The sequence below is a fragment of the Lissotriton helveticus genome, chromosome 6 (genome assembly GCF_964261635.1).
Source record: "Lissotriton helveticus chromosome 6, aLisHel1.1, whole genome shotgun sequence".
Classification (NCBI taxonomy): domain Eukaryota; kingdom Metazoa; phylum Chordata; class Amphibia; order Caudata; family Salamandridae; genus Lissotriton; species Lissotriton helveticus.
The window spans coordinates 1087949818-1087974561 of record NC_136067.1 but is presented as its reverse complement, the minus strand read 5'-3'; the positions used below and the strand labels follow the sequence as shown (position 1 = coordinate 1087974561).

The 24744-nt window shown below is 45.2% G+C and overlaps 21 non-coding genes across 21 annotated transcripts; 8 read left to right on the top strand and 13 right to left on the bottom strand.

Annotated features, from left to right (window-relative positions):
* Window positions 1-969: 969 nt before the first annotated feature.
* LOC144765109 (U6 spliceosomal RNA) lies at window positions 970-1076 on the bottom strand. The gene has a single exon (XR_013597122.1). It is a non-coding gene; the product is annotated as a U6 spliceosomal RNA (small nuclear RNA).
* A 726-nt stretch (window positions 1077-1802) lies between these two features.
* TRNAH-AUG (transfer RNA histidin (anticodon AUG)) lies at window positions 1803-1875 on the top strand. Its single transcript has one exon. It is a non-coding gene; the product is annotated as a tRNA-His (tRNA).
* Window positions 1876-2890: 1015 nt separating this feature from the next.
* LOC144764777 (U6 spliceosomal RNA) lies at window positions 2891-2997 on the bottom strand. Its single transcript, XR_013596807.1, has one exon. It is a non-coding gene; the product is annotated as a U6 spliceosomal RNA (small nuclear RNA).
* A 726-nt stretch (window positions 2998-3723) lies between these two features.
* TRNAR-ACG (transfer RNA arginine (anticodon ACG)) lies at window positions 3724-3796 on the top strand. The gene has a single exon. It is a non-coding gene; the product is annotated as a tRNA-Arg (tRNA).
* Window positions 3797-4811: 1015 nt separating this feature from the next.
* Window positions 4812-4918, bottom strand: LOC144764848 (U6 spliceosomal RNA). Its single transcript, XR_013596875.1, has one exon. It is a non-coding gene; the product is annotated as a U6 spliceosomal RNA (small nuclear RNA).
* Window positions 4919-5648: 730 nt separating this feature from the next.
* TRNAR-ACG (transfer RNA arginine (anticodon ACG)) lies at window positions 5649-5721 on the top strand. Its single transcript has one exon. It is a non-coding gene; the product is annotated as a tRNA-Arg (tRNA).
* A 1014-nt stretch (window positions 5722-6735) lies between these two features.
* On the bottom strand, window positions 6736-6842 carry LOC144764868 (U6 spliceosomal RNA). The gene has a single exon (XR_013596894.1). It is a non-coding gene; the product is annotated as a U6 spliceosomal RNA (small nuclear RNA).
* A 716-nt stretch (window positions 6843-7558) lies between these two features.
* TRNAR-ACG (transfer RNA arginine (anticodon ACG)) lies at window positions 7559-7631 on the top strand. Its single transcript has one exon. It is a non-coding gene; the product is annotated as a tRNA-Arg (tRNA).
* A 1025-nt stretch (window positions 7632-8656) lies between these two features.
* Window positions 8657-8763, bottom strand: LOC144764776 (U6 spliceosomal RNA). Its single transcript, XR_013596806.1, has one exon. It is a non-coding gene; the product is annotated as a U6 spliceosomal RNA (small nuclear RNA).
* Window positions 8764-9483: 720 nt separating this feature from the next.
* TRNAC-ACA (transfer RNA cysteine (anticodon ACA)) lies at window positions 9484-9556 on the top strand. Its single transcript has one exon. It is a non-coding gene; the product is annotated as a tRNA-Cys (tRNA).
* Window positions 9557-10625: 1069 nt separating this feature from the next.
* LOC144764775 (U6 spliceosomal RNA) lies at window positions 10626-10732 on the bottom strand. Its single transcript, XR_013596805.1, has one exon. It is a non-coding gene; the product is annotated as a U6 spliceosomal RNA (small nuclear RNA).
* Window positions 10733-12557: 1825 nt separating this feature from the next.
* Window positions 12558-12664, bottom strand: LOC144764866 (U6 spliceosomal RNA). Its single transcript, XR_013596893.1, has one exon. It is a non-coding gene; the product is annotated as a U6 spliceosomal RNA (small nuclear RNA).
* Window positions 12665-14481: 1817 nt separating this feature from the next.
* Window positions 14482-14588, bottom strand: LOC144764865 (U6 spliceosomal RNA). Its single transcript, XR_013596892.1, has one exon. It is a non-coding gene; the product is annotated as a U6 spliceosomal RNA (small nuclear RNA).
* Window positions 14589-15306: 718 nt separating this feature from the next.
* Window positions 15307-15379, top strand: TRNAR-ACG (transfer RNA arginine (anticodon ACG)). The gene has a single exon. It is a non-coding gene; the product is annotated as a tRNA-Arg (tRNA).
* A 1025-nt stretch (window positions 15380-16404) lies between these two features.
* On the bottom strand, window positions 16405-16511 carry LOC144765114 (U6 spliceosomal RNA). Its single transcript, XR_013597127.1, has one exon. It is a non-coding gene; the product is annotated as a U6 spliceosomal RNA (small nuclear RNA).
* A 722-nt stretch (window positions 16512-17233) lies between these two features.
* Window positions 17234-17306, top strand: TRNAR-ACG (transfer RNA arginine (anticodon ACG)). Its single transcript has one exon. It is a non-coding gene; the product is annotated as a tRNA-Arg (tRNA).
* Window positions 17307-18321: 1015 nt separating this feature from the next.
* LOC144764792 (U6 spliceosomal RNA) lies at window positions 18322-18428 on the bottom strand. The gene has a single exon (XR_013596822.1). It is a non-coding gene; the product is annotated as a U6 spliceosomal RNA (small nuclear RNA).
* Window positions 18429-19148: 720 nt separating this feature from the next.
* Window positions 19149-19221, top strand: TRNAC-ACA (transfer RNA cysteine (anticodon ACA)). The gene has a single exon. It is a non-coding gene; the product is annotated as a tRNA-Cys (tRNA).
* Window positions 19222-20245: 1024 nt separating this feature from the next.
* On the bottom strand, window positions 20246-20352 carry LOC144764774 (U6 spliceosomal RNA). Its single transcript, XR_013596804.1, has one exon. It is a non-coding gene; the product is annotated as a U6 spliceosomal RNA (small nuclear RNA).
* A 1821-nt stretch (window positions 20353-22173) lies between these two features.
* On the bottom strand, window positions 22174-22280 carry LOC144764864 (U6 spliceosomal RNA). The gene has a single exon (XR_013596891.1). It is a non-coding gene; the product is annotated as a U6 spliceosomal RNA (small nuclear RNA).
* A 1817-nt stretch (window positions 22281-24097) lies between these two features.
* Window positions 24098-24204, bottom strand: LOC144764927 (U6 spliceosomal RNA). The gene has a single exon (XR_013596951.1). It is a non-coding gene; the product is annotated as a U6 spliceosomal RNA (small nuclear RNA).
* Window positions 24205-24744: the final 540 nt, after the last annotated feature.

Below are 24744 nucleotides of genomic sequence, written 5' to 3'. Positions count from 1 at the left end.
ATTTACCTCAGACTTGTTGTAGGTTCAATATTCTCCAGCAGGACTCATCCAGCAGTTGTTCCACGGTAGAGCTGCAGTAATAGGACCACGGCTAGTTAAACGTTTCCCATTTGCTGCTGGACTCTACGTGACGGCCGTCACGTGGTGTGCTGCTTTTGTATTTCAACATGGGTCCCTGATTCTCTTAACTACATAAAAAAGCTTGTTGACAAAAGTGTGTGTGCGCGAGGGTCTGTGGACGCAGGCAGGTGTGTGCAATTGAATGCTTACCCACTTACATTTGTGAGAGGGACAAACCAACTCCTTGTGGGCTGCAGGCTTACAACTGGTAGCCCCAGTAGCCAGGCAGAACCACAGTTAAGGAGAGAGAGGAAGTTGGTCCATTATTAGAGAAGAACCATGAGCATTATTGCCCTGCTACCTTCTTCCCCTCTCAGCCACGATCGGCCACGACCTCTCTATTAGGGTGGAGGGTGAACATTTCTTGGACCTTAGAAACTGAGGGATGTAGACCCAATATGTCCTCCAAGCGCCTAGAGACCTGGTGCCCAATCTGGCATGGTGTTTTTCAGCATACCCGACCAATCTGGTTGCAAGGCAGATTTTAACAGTACTGCTGAAAAGGGACTCCCAGGCATCCCTGAGGCCATCATTTGCATAGGCCCTGCCCTTCTCTTTATCCTGCTTCCCACAAAGCAACTCATCACTAGCAGCAGTATAGATTTGGAGGTGGTGAAGAATAATGACAGGGAGGCTGAAAAAGAGAAAGAAAAGTCCCAGAAGTCCTGCAGGCTTCCTTGTAAAATGCTGCTGGACATAGAGCGCACCTTCTTTACTGCAAGGCAAATACATTAAAAATGTTGAGGAGAGACAATTTAAAAATACATATTACATGACACAGGACTGGAACCTGCTTTATTATTTCAATAAGTCTTGAAAACAAAGAAGATTTCTCTTCTAAAAGCTGTTAAAAATATGAAACGCTTCACGAATTTGCGTGTCATCCTTGCGCAGGGGCCATGCTAATCTTCTCTGTATCGTTCCAATATTAGTATATGTGCTGCCGAAGCGAGCACACTTTATTGATGAACTGACAATGTTTATAAACTTTCTAAATCTACAGTCTCTAGACATAGGGTGGCCTGGCAGAGATGCTCAGATGGCCAGTAAGCATTCAAATCTGAGCCAATGGGCAAAAATGTATGAAGAATAGCAATCCATTATTCTTCACTGCATTCGTGGTCCAAGACTTCACACACCGTAAGTATGTAGATTATGCCAGGGTTGCAAAGGCTCATGGTTTGGGCTACAGACAAGGAGCATTGTGACATCACGCTGCCTGTGGAACTTTGATATTAAAGGCGAAACAGCTGCACAGTAGGTTAGGTGAAGTGCTCTGAGTGTGGAAAGGCAGCATGCTTGGGTCCCTGGACAAGGTGAGCCTACGACAAGGTGTCTGAATTTTAACCCCTATTGTAATATTAAACTCCCTTTTGTTGTACCCGCCTACTTACTAAGGAGTTCACAAGCTCAGCCCCACACAGACCTGGAGCTGATTATGTTAACCCAGAGTATTTAAGAAACTGAGCCTGATCTAAAAGATTTTCTTGGATCTAGGACCATTTTGCCTAGCTTTTAGGTCCTTCCTTCTCCTAAAGTCCTTTGTACAACTTAGGAAAACCTCACAGAACAGACTTTCAGGTGGTCAGATGGGTTTCCTTGTGCCTTCACACACACACACACACACACACACACACGCTTTCTAGCCCTGTTAAGGACAAAAAGATAGTTGCAAATACATAGGGCCAGTGGCGCAATGGATAACGTGTCTGACTATGGATCAGAAGATTGTAGGTTCGACTCCTATCTGGCTCGGAAGGGTTGTAGGTCTCTTTTTCATTATGTTCCTGTGGTATTCTTATTTACCTCAGACTTAATGTAGGTTCAATATTCTCCAGCAGGACTCATCCAGCAGTTGTTCCACGGTAGAGCTGCAGTAATAGGACCACGGCTAGTTAAAAGTTTCCCATTTGCTGCTGGACTCTACATGACGGCCGTCACGTGGTGTGCTGCTTTTGTATTTCAACATGGGTCCCTGATTCTCTTAACTACATAAAAAAGCTTGTTGACAAAAGTGTGTGTGCGCTCGAGGGTCTGTGGACGCAGGCAGGTGTGTGCAATTGAATGCTTACCCATTTACATTTGTGAGAGGAACAAACCAACTCCTTGGGGGCTGCAGGCTTACAACTGGTAGCCCCAGTAGCCAGGCAGAACCACCGTTAAGGAGAGAGAGGAAGTTGGTCCATTATTAGAGAAGAACCATGAGCATCTTGCCCTGCTACCTTCTTCCCCTCTCAGCCATGATCGGCCACGACCTCTCTATTAGGGTGGAGGGTGAACATTTCTTGGACCTTAGAAACTGAGGGATGTAGACCCAATATGTCCTCCAAGCGCCTAGTGACCTGGTGCCCAATCTGGCATGGTGTTTTTCAGCATACCCGACCAATCTGGTTGCAAGGCAGATTTTAACAGTACTGCTGAAAAGGGACTCCCAGGCATCCCTGAGGCCATCATTTGCATAGGCCCTGCCCTTCTCTTTATCCTGCTTCCCACAAAGCAACTCATCACTAGCAGCAGTATAGATTTGGAGGTGGTGAAGAATAATGACAGGGAGGCTGAAAAAGAGAAAGAAAAGTCCCCGAAGTCCTGCAGGCTTCATTGTAAAATGCTGCTGGACATAGAGCGCACCTTCTTTACTGCAAGGCAAATACATTAAAAATGTTGAGGAGAGACAATTTAAAAATGCATATTACATGACACAGGACTGGAACCTGCTTTATTATTTCAATAAGTCTTGAAAACAAAGAAGATTTCTCTCCTAAAAGCTGTTAAAAATATGGAACGCTTCACGAATTTGCGTGTCATCCTTGCGCAGGGGCCATGCTAATCTTCTCTGTATCGTTCCAATTTTAGTATATGTGCTGCCGAAGCGAGCACACTTTATTGATGAACTGACAATGTTTATAAACTCTCTAAATCCACAGTCTCTAGACATAGGGTGGCCTGGCAGAGATGCTCAGATGGCCAGTAAGCATTCAAATCTGAGCCAATGGGCAAAAATGTATGAAGAGTAGCAATCCATTATTCTTCACTGCATTCGTGGTCCAAGACTTCACACACCGTAAGTATGTAGATTATGCCAGGGTTGCAAAGGCTCATGGTTTGGGCTATAGACAAGGAGCATTGTGACATCACGCTGCCTGTGGAACTTTGATATTAAAGGCGAAACAGCTGCACAGTAGGTTAGGTGAAGTGCTCTGAGTGTGGAAAGGCAGCATGCTTGGGTCCCTGGACAAGGTGAGCCTACGACAAGGTGTCTGAATTTTAACCCCTATTGTAATATTAAACTCCCTTTTGTTGTACCCGCCTACTTACTAAGGAGTTCATAAGCTCAGCCCCACACAGACCTGGAGCTGATTATGTTAACCCAGAGTATTTAAGAAACTGAGCCTGATCTAAAAGATTTTCTTGGATCTAGGACCATTTTGCCTAGCTTTTAGGTCCTTCCTTCTCCTAAAGTCCTTTGTACAACTTAGGAAAACCTCACAGAACAGACTTTCAGGTGGTCAGATGGGTTTCCTTGTGCCTTCACACACACACACACACACACACACACACGCTTTCTAGCCCTCTTAAGGACAAAAAGATAGGTGCAAATACATAGGGCCAGTGGCGCAATGGATAACGCGTCTGACTACGGATCAGAAGATTGTAGGTTCGACTCCTATATGGCTCGGAAGGGTTGTAGGTCTCTTTTTCATTATGTTCCTGTGGTATTCTTATTTACCTCAGACTTAATGTAGGTTCAATATTCTCCAGCAGGACTCATCCAGCAGTTTTTCCACGGTAGAGCTGCAGTAATAGGACCACGGCTAGTTAAACGTTTCCCATTTGCTGCTGGACTCTACATGACGGCCGTCACGTGGTGTGCTGCTTTTGTATTTCAACATGGGTCCCTGATTCTCTTAACTACATAAAAAAGCTTGTTGACAAAAGTGTGTGTGCGCGCGAGGGTCTGTGGAAGCAGGCAGGTGTGTGCAATTGAATGCTTACCCATTTACATTTGTGAGAGGAACAAACCAACTCCTTGTGGGCTGCAGGCTTACAACTGGTAGCCCCAGTAGCCAGGCAGAACCACAGTTAAGGAGAGAGAGGAAGTTGGTCCATTATTAGAGATGAACCATGAGCATTTTGCCCTGCTACCTTCTTCCCCTCTCAGCCACGATCGGCCACGACCTCTCTATTAGGGTGGAGGGTGAACATTTCTTGGACCTTAGAAACTGAGGGATGTAGACCCAATATGTCCTCCAAGCGCCTAGAGACCTGGTGCCCAATCTGGCATGGTGTTTTTCAGCATACCCGACCAATCTGGTTGCAAGGCAGATTTTAACAGTACTGCTGAAAAGGGACTCCCAGGCATCCCTGAGGCCATCATTTGCATAGGCCCTGCCCTTCTCTTTATCCTGCTTCCCACAAAGCAACTCATCACTAGCAGCAGTATAGATTTGGAGGTGGTGAAGAATAATGACAGGGAGGCTGAAAAAGAGAAAGAAAAGTCCCAGAAGTCCTGCAGGCTTCCTTGTAAAATGCTGCTGGACATAGAGCGCACCTTCTTTACTGCAAAGCAAATACATTAAAAATGTTGAGGAGAGACAATTTAAAAATACATATTACATGACACAGGAGTGGAACCTGCTTTATTATTTCAATAAGTCTTGAAAACAAAGAATATTTCTCTCCTAAAAGCTGTTAAAAATATGGAACGCTTCATGAATTTGCGTGTCATCCTTGCGCAGGGGCCATGCTAATCTTCTCTGTATCGTTCCAATTTTAGTATATGTGCTGCCGAAGCGAGCACACTTTATTGATGAACTGACAATGTTTATAAACTCTCTAAATCCACAGTCTCTAGACATAGGGTGGCCTGGCAGAGATGCTCAGATGGCCAGTAAGCATTCAAATCTGAGCCAATGGGCAAAAATGTATGAAGAGTAGCAATCCATTATTCTTCACTGCATTCGTGGTCCAAGACTTCACACACCGTAAGTATGTAGATTATGCCAGGGTTGCAAAGGCTCATGGTTTGGGCTACAGACAAGGAGCATTGTGACATCACGCTGCCTGTGGAACTTTGATATTAAAGGCGAAACAGCTGCACAGTAGGTTAGGTGAAGTGCTCTGAGTGTGGAAAGGCAGCATGCTTGGGTCCCTGGACAAGGTGAGCCTACGACAAGGTGTCTGAATTTTAACCCCTATTGTAATATTAAACTCCCTTTTGTTGTACCCGCCTACTTACTAAGGAGTTCACAAGCTCAGCCCCACACAGACCTGGAGCTGATTATGTTAACCCAGAGTATTTAAGAAACTGAGCCTGATCTAAAAGATTTTCTTGGATCTAGGACCATTTTGCCTAGCTTTTAGGTCCTTCCTTCTCCTAAAGTCCTTTGTACACCTTAGGAAAACCTCACAGAACAGACTTTCAGGAGGTCAGATGGGTTTTCTTGTGCCTTCACACACACACACACACACACACACACACACACGCTTTCTAGCCCTCTTAAGGACAAAAAGATAGATGCGAATACATAGGGCCAGTGGCGCAATGGATAACGTGTCTGACTACGGATCAGAAGATTGTAGGTTTGACTCCTATCTGGCTCGGAAGGGTTGTAGGTCTCTTTTTCATTATGTTCCTGTGGTATTCTTATTTACCTCAGACTTGTTGTAGGTTCAATATTCTCCAGCAGGACTCATCCAGCAGTTGTTCCACGGTAGAGCTGCAGTAATAGGACCACGGCTAGTTAAACGTTTCCCATTTGCTGCTGGACTCTACATGACGGCGTCACATGGTGTGCTGCTTTTGAATTTCAACATGGGTCCCTGATTCTCTTAACTACATAAAAAAGCTTGTTGACAAAAGTGTGTGTGCGCGCGAGGGTCTGTGGACGCAGGCAGGTGTGTGCAATGGAATGCTTACTCATTTACATTTGTGAGAGGGACAAACCAACTCCTTGTGGGCTGCAGGCTTACAACTGGTAGCCCCAGTAGCCAGGCAGAACCACAGTTAAGGAGAGAGAGGAAGTTGGTCCATTATTAGAGAAGAACCATGAGCATTTTGCCCTGCTACCTTCTTCCCCTCTCAGCCACGATCGGCCACGACCTCTCTATTAGGGTGGAGGGTGAACATTTCTTGGACCTTAGAAACTGAGGGATGTAGACCCAATATGTCCTCCAAGCGCCTAGAGACCTGGTGCCCAATCTGGCATGGTGTTTTTCAGCATACCCGACCAATCTGGTTGCAAGGCAGATTTTAACAGTACTGCTGAAAAGGGACTCCCAGGCATCCCTGAGGCCATCATTTGCATAGGCCCTGCCCTTCTCTTTATCCTGCTTCCCACAAAGCAACTCATCACTAGCAACAGTATAGATTTGGAGGTGGTGAAGAATAATGACAGGGAGGCTGAAAAAGAGAAAGAAAAGTCCCAGAAGTCCTGCAGGCTTCCTTGTAAAATGCTGCTGGACATAGAGCACAACTTCTTTACTGCAAGGCAAATACATTAAAAATGTTGAGGAGAGACAATTTAAAAATACATATTACATGACACAGGACTGGAACCTGCTTTATTATTTCAATAAGTCTTGAAAACAAAGAAGATTTCTCTCCTAAAAGCTGTTAAAAATATGAAACGCTTCACGAATTTGCGTGTCATCCTTGCGCAGGGGCCATGCTAATCTTCTCTGTATCGTTCCAATTTTAGTATATGTGCTGCCGAAGCGAGCACACTTTATTGATGAACTGACAATGTTTATAAACTCTCTAAATCCACAGTCTCTAGACATAGGGTGGCCTGGCAGAGATGCTCAGATGGCCAGTAAGCATTCAAATCTGAGCCAATGGGCAAAAATGTATGAAGAATAGCAATCCATTATTCTTCACTGCATTCGTGGTCCAAGACTTCACACACCGTAAGTATGTAGATTATGCCAGGGTTGCAAAGGCTCATGGTTTGGGCTACAGACAAGGAGCATTGTGACATCACGCTGCCTGTGGAACTTTGATATTAAAGGCGAAACAGCTGCACAGTAGGTTAGGTGAAGTGCTCTGAGTGTGGAAAGGCAGCATGCTTGGGTCCCTGGACAAGGTGAGCCTACGACAAGGTGTCTGAATTTTAACCCCTATTGTAATATTAAACTCCCTTTTGTTCTACCCGCCTACTTACTAAGGAGTTCACAAGCTCAGCCCCACACAGACCTGGAGCTGATTATGTTAACCCAGAGTATTTAAGAAACTGAGCATGATCTAAAAGATTTTCTTGGATCTAGGACCATTTTGCCTAGCTTTTAGGTCCTTCCTTCTCCTAAAGTCCTTTGTACAACTTAGGAAAACCTCACAGAACAGACTTTCAGGTGGTCAGATGGGTTTCCTTGTGCGTTCACACACACACACACACACGCTTTCTAGCCCTCTTAAGGACAAAAAGATAGGTGCAAATACATAGGGCCAGTGGCGCAATGGATAACGCATCTGACTACGGATCAGAAGATTGTAGGTTCGACTCCTATCTGGCTCGGAAGGGTTGTAGGTCTCTTTTTCATTATGTTCCTGTGGTATTCTTATTTACCTCAGACTTAATGTAGGTTCAATATTCTCCAGCAGGACTCATCCAGCAGTTGTTCCACGGTAGAGCTGCAGTAATAGGACCACGGCTAGTTAAAAGTTTCCCATTTGCTGCTGGACTCTACATGACGGCCGTCACGTGGTGTGCTGCTTTTGTATTTCAACATGGGTCCCTGATTCTCTTAACTACATAAAAAAGCTTGTTGACAAAAGTGTGTGTGCGCGCGAGGGTCTGTGGACGCAGGCAGGTGTGTGCAATTGAATGCGTACCCATTTACATTTGTGAGAGGAACAAACCAACTCCTTGTGGGCTGCAGGCTTACAACTGGTAGCCCCAGTAGCCAGGCAGAACCACAGTTAAGGAGAGAGAGGAAGTTGGTCCATTATTAGAGAAGAACCATGAGCATCTTGCCCTGCTACTTTCTTCCCCTCTCAGCGACGATCGGCCACGATCAGCAAAGACCTCTCTATTAGGGCGGAGGGTGAACATTTCTTGGACCTCAGAAACTTAGGGATGTAGACCCAATATGTCCTCCAAGCGCCTAGAGTCCTGGTGCCCAATCTGGCATGGTGTTTTTCAGCATACCCGACCAATCTGGTTGCAAGGCAGATTTTAACAGTACTGCTGAAAAGGGACTCCCAGGCATCCCTGAGGCCATCATTTGCATAGGCCCTGCCCTTCTCTTTATCCTGCTTCCCACAAAGCAACTCATCACTAGCAGCAGTATAGATTTGGAGGTGGTGAAGAATAATGACAGGGAGGCTGAAAAAGAGAAAGAAAAGTCCCCGAAGTCCTGCAGGCTTCATTGTAAAATGCTGCTGGACATAGAGCGCACCTTCTTTACTGCAAGGCAAATACATTAAAAATGTTGAGGAGAGACAATTTAAAAATACATATTACATGACACAGGACTCGAACCTGCTTTATTATTTCAATAAGTCTTGAAAACAAAGAAGATTTCTCTCCTAAAAGCTGTTAAAAATATGGAACGCTTCACGAATTTGCGTGTCATCCTTGCGCAGGGGCCATGCTAATCTTCTCTGTATCGTTCCAATTTTAGTATATGTGCTGCCGAAGCGAGCACACTTTATTGATGAACTGACAATGTTTATAAACTCTCTAAATCCACAGTCTCTAGACATAGGGTGGCCTGGCAGAGATGCTCAGATGGCCAGTAAGCATTCAAATCTGAGCCAATGGGCAAAAATGTATGAAGAGTAGCAATCCATTATTCTTCACTGCATTCGTGGTCCAAGACTTCACACACCGTAAGTATGTAGATTATGCCAGGGTTGCAAAGGCTCATGGTTTGGGCTACAGACAAGGAGCATTGTGACATCACGCTGCCTGTGGAACTTTGATATTAAAGGCGAAACAGCTGCACAGTAGGTTAGGTGAAGTGCTCTGAGTGTGGAAAGGCAGCATGCTTGGGTCCCTGGACAAGGTGAGCCTACGACAAGGTGTCTGAATTTTAACCCCTATTGTAATATTAAACTCCCTTTTGTTGTACCCGCCTACTTACTAAGGAGTTCACAAGCTCAGCCCCACACAGACCTGGAGCTGATTATGTTAACCCAGAGTATTTAAGAAACTGAGCCTGATCTAAAAGATTTTCTTGGATCTAGGACCATTTTGCCTAGCTTTTAGGTCCTTCCTTCTCCTAATGTCCTTTGTACAACTTAGGAAAACCTCACAGAACAGACTTTCAGGTGGTCAGATGGGTTTTCTTGTGCCTTCACACACACACACACACACACACGCTTTCTAGCCCTCTTAAGGACAAAAAGATAGGTGCAAATACATAGGGCCAGTGGCGCAATGGATAACGCATCTGACTACAGATCAGAAGATTGTAGGTTCGACTCCTATCTGGCTCGGAAGGGTTGTAGGTCTCTTTTTCATTATGTTCCTGTGGTATTCTTATTTACCTCAGACTTAATGTAGGTTCAATATTCTCCAGCAGGACTCATCCAGCAGTTGTTCCACGGTAGAGCTGCAGTAATAGGACCACGGCTAGTTAAACGTTTCCCATTTGCTGCTGGACTCTACATGACGGCCGTCACGTGGTGTGCTGCTTTTGTATTTCAACATGGGTCCCTGATTCTCTTAACTACATAAAAAAGCTTGTTGACAAAAGTGTGTGTGCGCGCGAGGGTCTGTGGACGCAGGCAGGTGTGTGCAATTGAATGCTTACCCATTTACATTTGTGAGAGGGACAAACCAACTCCTTGTGGGCTGCAGGCTTACAACTGGTAGCCCCAGTAGCCAGGCAGAACCACAGTTAAGGAGAGAGAGGAAGTTGGTCCATTATTAGAGAAGAACCATGAGCATCTTGCCCTGCTACCTTCTTCCCCTCTCAGGCACGATCGGCACGATCGGCACGATCGGCACGATCGGCACGATCGGCACGATCGGCACGATCGGCCAAGACCTCTCTATTAGGGCGGAGGGTGAACATTTCTTGGACCTCAGAAACTTAGGGATGTAGACCCAATATGTCCTCCAAGCGCCTAGAGACCTGGTGCCCAATCTGGCATGGTGTTTTTCAGCATACCCGACCAATCTGGTTGCAAGGCAGATTTTAACAGTACTGCTGAAAAGGGACTCCCAGGCATCCCTGAGGCCATCATTTGCATAGGCCCTGCCCTTCTCTTTATCCTGCTTCCCACAAAGCAAATCATCACTAGCAGCAGTATAGATTTGGAGGTGGTGAAGAATAATGACAGGGAGGCTGAAAAAGAGAAAGAAAAGTCCCAGAAGTCCAGCAGGCTTCCTTGTAAAATGCTGCTGGACATAGGACGCACCTTCTTTACTGCAAGGCAAATACATTAAAAATGTTGAGGAGAGACAATTTAAAAATACATATTACATGACACAGGACTGGAACCTGCTTTATTATTTCAATAAGTCTTGAAAACAAAGAAGATTTCTCTCCTAAAAGCTGTTAAAAATATGGAACGCTTCACGAATTTGCGTGTCATCCTTGCGCAGGGGCCATGCTAATCTTCTCTGTATCGTTCCAATTTTAGTATATGTGCTGCCGAAGCGAGCACACTTTATTGATGAACTGACAATGTTTATAAACTCTCTAAATCCACAGTCTCTAGACATAGGGTGGCCTGGCAGAGATGCTCAGATGGCCAGTAAGCATTCAAATCTGAGCCAATGGGCAAAAATTTATGAAGAGTAGCAATCCATTATTCTTCACTGCATTCGTGGTCCAAGACTTCACACACCGTAAGTATGTAGATTATGCCAGGGTTGCAAAGGCTCATGGTTTGGGCTACAGACAAGGAGCATTGTGACATCACGCTGCCTGTGGAACTTTGATATTAAAGGCGAAACAGCTGCACAGTAGGTTAGGTGAAGTGCTCTGAGTGTCGAAAGGCAGCATGCTTGGGTCCCTGGACAAGGTGAGCCTACGACAAGGTGTCTGAATTTTAACCCCTATTGTAATATTAAACTCCCTTTTGTTGTACCCGCCTACTTACTAAGGAGTTCACAAGCTCAGCCCCACACAGACCTGGAGCTGATTATGTTAACCCAGAGTATTTAAGAAACTGAGCCTGATCTAAAAGATTTTCTTGGATCTAGGACCATTTTGCCTAGCTTTTAGGTCCTTCCTTCTCCTAAAGTCCTTTGTACAACTTAGGAAAACCTCACAGAACAGACTTTCAGGAGGTCAGATGGGTTTTCTTGTGCCTTCACACACACACACACACACACACACACACACACACACACACGCTTTCTAGCCCTCTTAAGGACAAAAAGATAGATGCAAATACATAGGGCCAGTGGCGCAATGGATAACGCGTCTGACTACGGATCAGAAGATTTTAGGTTTGACTCCTATCTGGCTCAGAAGGGTTGTAGGTCTCTTTTTCATTATGTTCCTGTGGTATTCTTATTTACCTCAGACTTGTTGTAGGTTCAATATTCTCCAGCAGGACTCATCCAGCAGTTGTTCCACGGTAGAGCTGCAGTAATAGGACCACGGCTAGTTAAACGTTTCCCATTTGCTGCTGGACTCTACGTGACGGCCGTCACGTGGTGGTGCTGCTTTTGAATTTCAACATGGGTCCCTGATTCTCTTAACTACATAAAAAAGCTTGTTGACAAAAGTGTGTGTGCGCGAGGGTCTGTGGACGCAGGCAGGTGTGTGCAATTGAATGCTTACCCATTTACATTTGTGAGAGGGACAAACCAACTCCTTGTGGGCTGCAGGCTTACAACTGGTAGCCCCAGTAGCCAGGCAGAACCACAGTTAAGGAGAGAGAGGAAGTTGGTCCATTATTAGAGAAGAACCATGAGCATTTTGCCCTGCTACCTTCTTCCCCTCTCAGCCACGATCGGCCACGACCTCTCTATTAGGGTGGAGGGTGAACATTTCTTGGACCTTAGAAACTGAGGGATGTAGACCCAATATGTCCTCCAAGCGCCTAGAGACCTGGTGCCCAATCTGGCATGGTGTTTTTCAGCATACCCGACCAATCTGGTTGCAAGGCAGATTTTAACAGTACTGCTGAAAAGGGACTCCCAGGCATCCCTGAGGCCATCATTTGCATAGGCCCTGCCCTTCTCTTTATCCTGCTTCCCACAAAGCAACTCATCACTAGCAGCAGTATAGATTTGGAGGTGGTGAAGAATAATGACAGGGAGGCTGAAAAAGAGAAAGAAAAGTCCCAGAAGTCCTGCAGGCTTCCTTGTAAAATGCTGCTGGACATAGAGCACACCTTCTTTACTGCAAGGCAAATACATTAAAAATGTTGAGGAGAGACAATTTAAAAATACATATTACATGACACAGGACTGGAACCTGCTTTATTATTTCAATAAGTCTTGAAAACAAAGAAGATTTCTCTCCTAAAAGCTGTTAAAAATATGAAACGCTTCACGAATTTGCGTGTCATCCTTGCGCAGGGGCCATGCTAATCTTCTCTGTATCGTTCCAATTTTAGTATATGTGCTGCCGAAGCGAGCACACTTTATTGATGAACTGACAATGTTTATAAACTCTCTAAATCCACAGTCTCTAGACATAGGGTGGCCTGGCAGAGATGCTCAGATGGCCAGTAAGCATTCAAATCTGAGCCAATGGGCAAAAATGTATGAAGAATAGCAATCCATTATTCTTCACTGCATTCGTGGTCCAAGACTTCACACACCGTAAGTATGTAGATTATGCCAGGGTTGCAAAGGCTCATGGTTTGGGCTACAGACAAGGAGCATTGTGACATCACGCTGCCTGTGGAACTTTGATATTAAAGGCGAAACAGCTGCACAGTAGGTTAGGTGAAGTGCTCTGAGTGTGGAAAGGCAGCATGCTTGGGTCCCTGGACAAGGTGAGCCTACGACAAGGTGTCTGAATTTTAACCCCTATTGTAATATTAAACTCCCTTTTGTTGTACCCGCCTACTTACTAAGGAGTTCACAAGCTCAGCCCCACACAGACCTGGAGCTGATTATGTTAACCCAGAGTATTTAAGAAACTGAGCCTGATCTAAAAGATTTTCTTGGATCTAGGACCATTTTGCCTAGCTTTTAGGTCCTTCCTTCTCCTAAAGTCCTTTGTACAACTTAGGAAAACCTCACAGAACAGACTTTCAGGTGGTCAGATGGGTTTCCTTGTGCCTTCACACACACACACACACACACACACACACACGCTTTCTAGCCCTGTTAAGGACAAAAAGATAGTTGCAAATACATAGGGCCAGTGGCGCAATGGATAATGTGTCTGACTATGGATCAGAAGATTGTAGGTTCGACTCCTATCTGGCTCGGAAGGGTTGTAGGTCTCTTTTTCATTATGTTCCTGTGGTATTCTTATTTACCTCAGACTTAATGTAGGTTCAATATTCTCCAGCAGGACTCATCCAGCAGTTGTTCCACGGTAGAGCTGCAGTAATAGGACCACGGCTAGTTAAAAGTTTCCCATTTGCTGCTGGACTCTACATGACGGCCGTCACGTGGTGTGCTGCTTTTGTATTTCGAACATGGGTCCCTGATTCTCTTAACTACATAAAAAAGCTTGTTGACAAAAGTGTGTGTGCGCTCGAGGGTCTGTGGACGCAGGCAGGTGTGTGCAATTGAATGCTTACCCATTTACATTTGTGAGAGGAACAAACCAACTCCTTGGGGGCTGCAGGCTTACAACTGGTAGCCCCAGTAGCCAGGCAGAACCACAGTTAAGGAGAGAGAGGAAGTTGGTCCATTATTAGAGAAGAACCATGAGCATCTTGCCCTGCTACCTTCTTCCCATCTCAGCCATGATCGGCCACGACCTCTCTATTAGGGTGGAGGGTGAACATTTCTTGGACCTTAGAAACTGAGGGATGTAGACCCAATATGTCCTCCAAGCGCCTAGTGAGCTGGTGCCCAATCTGGCATGGTGTTTTTCAGCATACCCGACCAATCTGGTTGCAAGGCAGATTTTAACAGTACTGCTGAAAAGGGACTCCCAGGCATCCCTGAGGCCATCATTTGCATAGGCCCTGCCCTTCTCTTTATCCTGCTTCCCACAAAGCAACTCATCACTAGCAACAGTATAGATTTGGAGGTGGTGAAGAATAATGACAGGGAGGCTGAAAAAGAGAAAGAAAAGTCCCAGAAGTCCTGCAGGCTTCCTTGTAAAATGCTGCTGGACATAGAGCACACCTTCTTTACTGCAAGGCAAATACATTAAAAATGTTGAGGAGAGACAATTTAAAAATACATATTACATGACACAGGACTGGAACCTGCTTTATTATTTCAATAAGTCTTGAAAACAAAGAAGATTTCTCTCCTAAAAGCTGTTAAAAATATGAAACGCTTCACGAATTTGCGTGTCATCCTTGCGCAGGGGCCATGCTAATCTTCTCTGTATCGTTCCAATTTTAGTATATGTGCTGCCGAAGCGAGCACACTTTATTGATGAACTGACAATGTTTATAAACTCTCTAAATCCACAGTCTCTAGACATAGGGTGGCCTGGCAGAGATGCTCAGATGGCCAGTAAGCATTCAAATCTGAGCCAATGGGCAAAAATGTATGAAGAATAGCAATCCATTATTCTTCACTGCATTCGTGGTCCAAGACTTCACACACCGTAAGTATGTAGATCATGCCAGGGTTGCAAAGGCTCATGGTTTGGGCTACAGACAAGGAGCATTGTGACATCACGCTGCCTGTGGAACTTTGATATTAAAGGCGAAACAGCTGCTCAGTAGGTTAGGTGAAGTGCTCTGAGTGTGGAAAGGCAGCATGCTTGGGTCCCTGGACAAGGTGAGCCTACGACAAGGTGTCTGAATTTTAACCCCTATTGTAATATTAAACTCCCTTTTGTTCTACCCGCCTACTTACTAAGGAGTTCACAAGCTCAGCCCCACACAGACCTGGAGCTGATTATGTCAACCCAGAGTATTTAAGAAACTGAGCATGATCTAAAAGATTTTCTTGGATCTAGGACCATTTTGCCTAGCTTTTAGGTCCTTCCTTCTCCTAAAGTCCTTTGTACAACTTAGGAAAACCTCACAGAACAGACTTTCAGGTGGTCAGATGGGTTTCCTTGTGCGTTCACACACACACACACACACACGCTTTCTAGCCCTCTTAAGGACAAAAAGATAGGTGCAAATACATAGGGCCAGTGGCGCAATGGATAACGCGTCTGACTACGGATCAGAAGATTGTAGGTTCGACTCCTATCTGGCTCGGAAGGGTTGTAGGTCTCTTTTTCATTATGTTCCTGTGGTATTCTTATTTACCTCAGACTTAATGTAGGTTCAATATTCTCCAGCAGGACTCATCCAGCAGTTGTTCCACGGTAGAGCTGCAGTAATAGGACCACGGCTAGTTAAAAGTTTCCCATTTGCTGCTGGACTCTACATGACGGCCGTCACGTGGTGTGCTGCTTTTGTATTTCAACATGGGTCCCTGATTCTCTTAACTACATAAAAAAGCTTGTTGACAAAAGTGTGTGTGCGCGCGAGGGTCTGTGGACGCAGGCAGGTGTGTGCAATTGAATGCGTACCCATTTACATTTGTGAGAGGAACAAACCAACTCCTTGGGGGCTGCAGGCTTACAACTGGTAGCCCCAGTAGCCAGGCAGAACCACAGTTAAGGAGAGAGAGGAAGTTGGTCCATTATTAGAGAAGAACCATGAGCATCTTGCCCTGCTACCTTCTTCCCCTCTCAGCGACGATCGGCCACGATCAGCAAAGACCTCTCTATTAGGGCGGAGGGTGAACATTTCTTGGACCTCAGAAACTTAGGGATGTAGACCCAATATGTCCTCCAAGCGCCTAGAGTCCTGGTGCCCAATCTGGCATGGTGTTTTTCAGCATACCCGACCAATCTGGTTGCAAGGCAGATTTTAACAGTACTGCTGAAAAGGGACTCCCAGGCATCCCTGAGGCCATCATTTGCATAGGCCCTGCCCTTCTCTTTATCCTGCTTCCCACAAAGCAACTCATCACTAGCAGCAGTATAGATTTGGAGGTGGTGAAGAATAATGACAGGGAGGCTGAAAAAGAGAAAGAAAAGTCCCCGAAGTCCTGCAGGCTTCATTGTAAAATGCTGCTGGACATAGAGCGCACCTTCTTTACTGCAAGGCAAATACATTAAAAATGTTGAGGAGAGACAATTTAAAAATACATATTACATGACACAGGACTGGAACCTGCTTTATTATTTCAATAAGTCTTGAAAACAAAGAAGATTTCTCTCCTAAAAGCTGTTAAAAATATGGAATGCTTCACGAATTTGCGTGTCATCCTTGCGCAGGGGCCATGCTAATCTTCTCTGTATCGTTCTAATTTTAGTATATGTGCTGCCGAAGCGAGCACACTTTATTGATGAACTGACAATGTTTATAAACTCTCTAAATCCACAGTCTCTAGACATAGGGTGGCCTGGCAGAGATGCTCAGATGGCCAGTAAGCATTCAAATCTGAGCCAATGGGCAAAAATGTATGAAGAGTAGCAATCCATTATTCTTCACTGCATTCGTGGTCCAAGACTTCACACACCGTAAGTATGTAGATTATGCCAGGGTTGCAAAGGCTCATGGTTTGGGCTACAGACAAGGAGCATTGTGACATCACGCTGCCTGTGGAACTTTGATATTAAAGGCGAAACAGCTGCACAGTAGGTTAGGTGAAGTGCTCTGAGTGTGGAAAGGCAGCATGCTTGGGTCCCTGGACAAGGTGAGCCTACGACAAGGTGTCTGAATTTTAACCCCTATTGTAATATTAAACTCCCTTTTGTTGTACCCGCCTACTTACTAAGGAGTTCACAAGCTCAGCCCCACACAGACCTGGAGCTGATTATGTTAACCCAGAGTATTTAAGAAACTGAGCCTGATCTAAAAGATTTTCTTGGATCTAGGACCATTTTGCCTAGCTTTTAGGTCCTTCCTTCTCCTAATGTCCTTTGTACAACTTAGGAAAACCTCACAGAACAGACTTTCAGGTGGTCAGATGGGTTTTCTTGTGCCTTCACACACACACACACACACACACACGCTTTCTAGCCCTCTTAAGGACAAAAAGATAGGTGCAAATACATAGGGCCAGTGGCGCAATGGATAACGCATCTGACTACGGATCAGAAGATTGTAGGTTCGACTCCTATCTGGCTCGGAAGGGTTGTAGGTCTCTTTTTCATTATGTTCCTGTGGTATTCTTATTTACCTCAGACTTAATGTAGGTTCAATATTCTCCAGCAGGACTCATCCAGCAGTTGTTCCACGGTAGAGCTGCAGTAATAGGACCACGGCTAGTTAAACGTTTCCCATTTGCTGCTGGACTCTACATGACGGCCGTCACGTGGTGTGCTGCTTTTGTATTTCAACATGGGTCCCTGATTCTCTTAACTACATAAAAAAGCTTGTTGACAAAAGTGTGTGTGCGCGCGAGGGTCTGTGGACGCAGGCAGGTGTGTGCAATTGAATGCTTACCCATTTACATTTGTGAGAGGGACAAACCAAATCCTTGTGGGCTGCAGGCTTACAACTGGTAGCCCCAGTAGCCAGGCAGAACCACAGTTAAGGAGAGAGAGGAAGTTGGTCCATTATTAGAGAAGAACCATGAGCATCTTGCCCTGCTACCTTCTTCCCCTCTCGGCCACGATCGGCCACGATCTTTCTATTAGGGCGGAGGGTGAACATTTCTTGGACCTCAGAAACTTAGGGATGTAGACCCAATATGTCCTCCAAGCGCCTAGAGACCTGGTGCCCAATCTGGCATGGTGTTTTTCAGCATACCCGACCAATCTGGTTGCAAGGCAGATTTTAACAGTACTGCTGAAAAGGGACTCCCAGGCATCCCTGAGGCCATCATTTGCATAGGCCCTGCCCTTCTCTTTATCCTGCTTCCCACAAAGCAAATCATCACTAGCAGCAGTATAGATTTGGAGGTGGTGAAGAATAATGACAGGGAGGCTGAAAAAGAGAAAGAAAAGTCCCAGAAGTCCAGCAGGCTTCCTTGTAAAATGCTGCTGGACATAGGACGCACCTTCTTTACTGCAAGGCAAATACATTAAAAATGTTGAGGAGAGACAATTTAAAAATACATATTACATGACACAGGACTGGAACCTGCTTTATTATTTCAATAAGTCTTGAAAACAAAGAAGATTTCTCTCCTAAAAGCTGTTAAAAATATGGAACGCTTCACAAATTTGCGTGTCATCCTTGCGCAGGGGCCATGCTAATCTTCTCTGTATCGTTCCAATTTTAGTATATGTGCTGCCGAAGCGAGCACACTTTATTGATGAACTGACAATGTTTATAAACTCTCTAAATCCACAGTCTCTAGACATAGGGTGGCCTGGCAGAGATGCTCAGATGGCCAGTAAGCATTCAAATCTGAGCCAATGGGCAAAAATGTATGAAGAGTAGCAATCCATTATTCTTCACTGCATTCGTGGTCCAAGACTTCACACACCGTAAGTATGTAGATTATGCCAGGGTTGCAAAGGCTCATGGTTTGGGCTACAGACAAGGAGCATTGTGACATCACGCTGCCTGTGGAACTTTGATATTAAAGGCGAAACAGCTGCACAGTAGGTTAGGTGAAGTGCTCTGAGTGTGGAAAGGCAGCATGCTTGGGTCCCTGGACAAGGTGAGCCTACGACAAGGTGTCTGAATTTTAACCCCTATTGTAATATTAAACTCCCTTTTGTTGTACCCGCCTACTTACTAAGGAGTTCACAAGCTCAGCCCCACACAGACCTGGAGCTGATTATGTTAACCCAGAGTATTTAAGAAACTGAGCCTGATCTAAAAGATTTTCTTGGATCTAGGACCATTTTGCCTAGCTTTTAGGTCCTTCCTTCTCCTAATGTCCTTTGTACAACTTAGGAAAACCTCACAGAACAGACTTTCAGGTGGTCAGATGGGTTTTCTTGTGCCTTCACACACACACACACACACACACGCTTTCTAGCCCTCTTAAGGACAAAAAGATACGTGCAAATACATAGGGCCAGTGGCGCAATGGATAACGCATCTGACTACAGATCAGAAGATTGTAGGTTCGACTCCTATCTGGCTCGGAAGGGTTGTAGGTCTCTTTTTCATTATGTTCCTGTGGTATTCTTATTTACCTCAGACTTAATGTAGGTTCAATATTCTCCAGCAGGACTCATCCAGCAGTTGTTCCACGGTAGAGCTGCAGTAATAGGACCACGGCTAGTTAAACGTTTCCCATTTGCTGCTGGACTCTACATGACGGCCGTCACGTGGTGTGCTGCTTTTGTATTTCAACATGGGTCCCTGATTCTCTTAACTACATAAAAAAGCTTGTTGACAAAAGTGTGTGTGCGCGCGAGGGTCTGTGGACGCAGGCAGGTGTGTGCAATTGAATGCTTACCCATTTACATTTGTGAGAGGGACAAACCAACTCCTTGTGGGCTGCAGGCTTACAACTGGTAGCCCCAGTAGCCAGGCAGAACCACAGTTAAGGAGAGAGAGGAAGTTGGTCCATTATTAGAGAAGAACCATGAGCATCTTGCCCTGCTACCTTCTTCCCCTCTCAGGCACGATCGGCACGATCGGCCAAGACCTCTCTATTAGGGCGGAGGGTGAACATTTCTTGGACCTCAGAAACTTAGGGATGTAGACCCAATATGTCCTCCAAGCGCCTAGAGACCTGGTGCCCAATCTGGCATGGTGTTTTTCAGCATACCCGACCAATCTGGTTGCAAGGCAGATTTTAACAGTACTGCTGAAAAGGGACTCCCAGGCATCCCTGAGGCCATCATTTGCATAGGCCCTGCCCTTCTCTTTATCCTGCTTCCCACAAAGCAAATCATCACTAGCAGCAGTATAGATTTGGAGGTGGTGAAGAATAATGACAGGGAGGCTGAAAAAGAGAAAGAAAAGTCCCAGAAGTCCAGCAGGCTTCCTTGTAAAATGCTGCTGGACATAGGACGCACCTTCTTTACTGCAAGGCAAATACATTAAAAATGTTGAGGAGAGACAATTTAAAAATACATATTACATGACACAGGACTGGAACCTGCTTTATTATTTCAATAAGTCTTGAAAACAAAGAAGATTTCTCTCCTAAAAGCTGTTAAAAATATGGAACGCTTCACGAATTTGCGTGTCATCCTTGCGCAGGGGCCATGCTAATCTTCTCTGTATCGTTCCAATTTTAGTATATGTGCTGCCGAAGCGAGCACACTTTATTGATGAACTGACAATGTTTATAAACTCTCTAAATCCACAGTCTCTAGACATAGGGTGGCCTGGCAGAGATGCTCAGATGGCCAGTAAGCATTCAAATCTGAGCCAATGGGCAAAAATTTATGAAGAGTAGCAATCCATTATTCTTCACTGCATTCGTGGTCCAAGACTTCACACACCGTAAGTATGTAGATTATGCCAGGGTTGCAAAGGCTCATGGTTTGGGCTACAGACAAGGAGCATTGTGACATCACGCTGCCTGTGGAACTTTGATATTAAAGGCGAAACAGCTGCACAGTAGGTTAGGTGAAGTGCTCTGAGTGTGGAAAGGCAGCATGCTTGGGTCCCTGGACAAGGTGAGCCTACGACAAGGTGTCTGAATTTTAACCCCTATTGTAATATTAAACTCCCTTTTGTTGTACCCGCCTACTTACTAAGGAGTTCACAAGCTCAGCCCCACACAGACCTGGAGCTGATTATGTTAACCCAGAGTATTTAAGAAACTGAGCCTGATCTAAAAGATTTTCTTGGATCTAGGACCATTTTGCCTAGCTTTTAGGTCCTTCCTTCTCCTAAAGTCCTTTGTACAACTTAGGAAAACCTCACAGAACAGACTTTCAGGAGGTCAGATGGGTTTTCTTGTGCCTTCACACACACACACACACACACACACACACACACACACGCTTTCTAGCCCTCTTAAGGACAAAAAGATAGATGCAAATACATAGGGCCAGTGGCGCAATGGATAACGCGTCTGACTACGGATCAGAAGATTTTAGGTTTGACTCCTATCTGGCTCAGAAGGGTTGTAGGTCTCTTTTTCATTATGTTCCTGTGGTATTCTTATTTACCTCAGACTTGTTGTAGGTTCAATATTCTCCAGCAGGACTCATCCAGCAGTTGTTCCACGGTAGAGCTGCAGTAATAGGACCACGGCTAGTTAAACGTTTCCCATTTGCTGCTGGACTCTACGTGACGGCCGTCACGTGGTGGTGCTGCTTTTGAATTTCAACATGGGTCCCTGATTCTCTTAACTACATAAAAAAGCTTGTTGACAAAAGTGTGTGTGCGCGAGGGTCTGTGGACGCAGGCAGGTGTGTGCAATTGAATGCTTACCCATTTACATTTGTGAGAGGGACAAACCAACTCCTTGTGGGCTGCAGGCTTACAACTGGTAGCCCCAGTAGCCAGGCAGAACCACAGTTAAGGAGAGAGAGGAAGTTGGTCCATTATTAGAGAAGAACCATGAGCATTTTGCCCTGCTACCTTCTTCCCCTCTCAGCCACGATCGGCCACGACCTCTCTATTAGGGTGGAGGGTGAACATTTCTTGGACCTTAGAAACTGAGGGATGTAGACCCAATATGTCCTCCAAGCGCCTAGAGACCTGGTGCCCAATCTGGCATGGTGTTTTTCAGCATACCCGACCAATCTGGTTGCAAGGCAGATTTTAACAGTACTGCTGAAAAGGGACTCCCAGGCATCCCTGAGGCCATCATTTGCATAGGCCCTGCCCTTCTCTTTATCCTGCTTCCCACAAAGCAACTCATCACTAGCAGCAGTATAGATTTGGAGGTGGTGAAGAATAATGACAGGGAGGCTGAAAAAGAGAAAGAAAAGTCCCAGAAGTCCTGCAGGCTTCCTTGTAAAATGCTGCTGGACATAGAGCACACCTTCTTTACTGCAAGGCAAATACATTAAAAATGTTGAGGAGAGACAATTTAAAAATACATATTACATGACACAGGACTGGAACCTGCTTTATTATTTCAATAAGTCTTGAAAACAAAGAAGATTTCTCTCCTAAAAGCTGTTAAAAATATGAAACGCTTCACGAATTTGCGTGTCATCCTTGCGCAGGGGCCATGCTAATCTTCTCTGTATCGTTCCAATTTTAGTATATGTGCTGCCGAAGCGAGCACACTTTATTGATGAACTGACAATGTTTATAAACTCTCTAAATCCACAGTCTCTAGACATAGGGTGGCCTGGCAGAGATGCTCAGATGGCCAGTAAGCATTCAAATCTGAGCCAATGGGCAAAAATGTATGAAGAATAGCAATCCATTATTCTTCACTGCATTCGTGGTCCAAGACTTCACACACCGTAAGTATGTAGATTATGCCAGGGTTGCAAAGGCTCATGGTTTGGGCTACAGACAAGGAGCATTGTGACATCACGCTGCCTGTGGAACTTTGATATTAAAGGCGAAACAGCTGCACAGTAGGTTAGGTGAAGTGCTCTGAGTGTGGAAAGGCAGCATGCTTGGGTCCCTGGACAAGGTGAGCCTACGACAAGGTGTCTGAATTTTAACCCCTATTGTAATATTAAACTCCCTTTTGTTGTACCCGCCTACTTACTAAGGAGTTCACAAGCTCAGCCCCACACAGACCTGGAGCTGATTATGTTAACCCAGAGTATTTAAGAAACTGAGCCTGATCTAAAAGATTTTCTTGGATCTAGGACCATTTTGCCTAGCTTTTAGGTCCTTCCTTCTCCTAAAGTCCTTTGTACAACTTAGGAAAACCTCACAGAACAGACTTTCAGGTGGTCAGATGGGTTTCCTTGTGCCTTCACACACACACACACACACACACACACACACGCTTTCTAGCCCTGTTAAGGACAAAAAGATAGTTGCAAATACATAGGGCCAGTGGCGCAATGGATAATGTGTCTGACTATGGATCAGAAGATTGTAGGTTCGACTCCTATCTGGCTCGGAAGGGTTGTAGGTCTCTTTTTCATTATGTTCCTGTGGTATTCTTATTTACCTCAGACTTAATGTAGGTTCAATATTCTCCAGCAGGACTCATCCAGCAGTTGTTCCACGGTAGAGCTGCAGTAATAGGACCACGGCTAGTTAAAAGTTTCCCATTTGCTGCTGGACTCTACATGACGGCCGTCACGTGGTGTGCTGCTTTTGTATTTCGAACATGGGTCCCTGATTCTCTTAACTACATAAAAAAGCTTGTTGACAAAAGTGTGTGTGCGCTCGAGGGTCTGTGGACGCAGGCAGGTGTGTGCAATTGAATGCTTACCCATTTACATTTGTGAGAGGAACAAACCAACTCCTTGGGGGCTGCAGGCTTACAACTGGTAGCCCCAGTAGCCAGGCAGAACCACAGTTAAGGAGAGAGAGGAAGTTGGTCCATTATTAGAGAAGAACCATGAGCATCTTGCCCTGCTACCTTCTTCCCATCTCAGCCATGATCGGCCACGACCTCTCTATTAGGGTGGAGGGTGAACATTTCTTGGACCTTAGAAACTGAGGGATGTAGACCCAATATGTCCTCCAAGCGCCTAGTGACCTGGTGCCCAATCTGGCATGGTGTTTTTCAGCATACCCGACCAATCTGGTTGCAAGGCAGATTTTAACAGTACTGCTGAAAAGGGACTCCCAGGCATCCCTGAGGCCATCATTTGCATAGGCCCTGCCCTTCTCTTTATCCTGCTTCCCACAAAGCAACTCATCACTAGCAACAGTATAGATTTGGAGGTGGTGAAGAATAATGACAGGGAGGCTGAAAAAGAGAAAGAAAAGTCCCAGAAGTCCTGCAGGCTTCCTTGTAAAATGCTGCTGGACATAGAGCACACCTTCTTTACTGCAAGGCAAATACATTAAAAATGTTGAGGAGAGACAATTTAAAAATACATATTACATGACACAGGACTGGAACCTGCTTTATTATTTCAATAAGTCTTGAAAACAAAGAAGATTTCTCTCCTAAAAGCTGTTAAAAATATGAAACGCTTCACGAATTTGCGTGTCATCCTTGCGCAGGGGCCATGCTAATCTTCTCTGTATCATTCCAATTTTAGTATATGTGCTGCCGAAGCGAGCACACTTTATTGATGAACTGACAATGTTTATAAACTCTCTAAATCCACAGTCTCTAGACATAGGGTGGCCTGGCAGAGATGCTCAGATGGCCAGTAAGCATTCAAATCTGAGCCAATGGGCAAAAATGTATGAAGAATAGCAATCCATTATTCTTCACTGCATTCGTGGTCCAAGACTTCACACACCGTAAGTATGTAGATCATGCCAGGGTTGCAAAGGCTCATGGTTTGGGCTACAGACAAGGAGCATTGTGACATCACGCTGCCTGTGGAACTTTGATATTAAAGGCGAAACAGCTGCACAGTAGGTTAGGTGAAGTGCTCTGAGTGTGGAAAGGCAGCATGCTTGGGTCCCTGGACAAGGTGAGCCTACGACAAGGTGTCTGAATTTTAACCCCTATTGTAATATTAAACTCCCTTTTGTTCTACCCGCCTACTTACTAAGGAGTTCACAAGCTCAGCCCCACACAGACCTGGAGCTGATTATGTCAACCCAGAGTATTTAAGAAACTGAGCATGATCTAAAAGATTTTCTTGGATCTA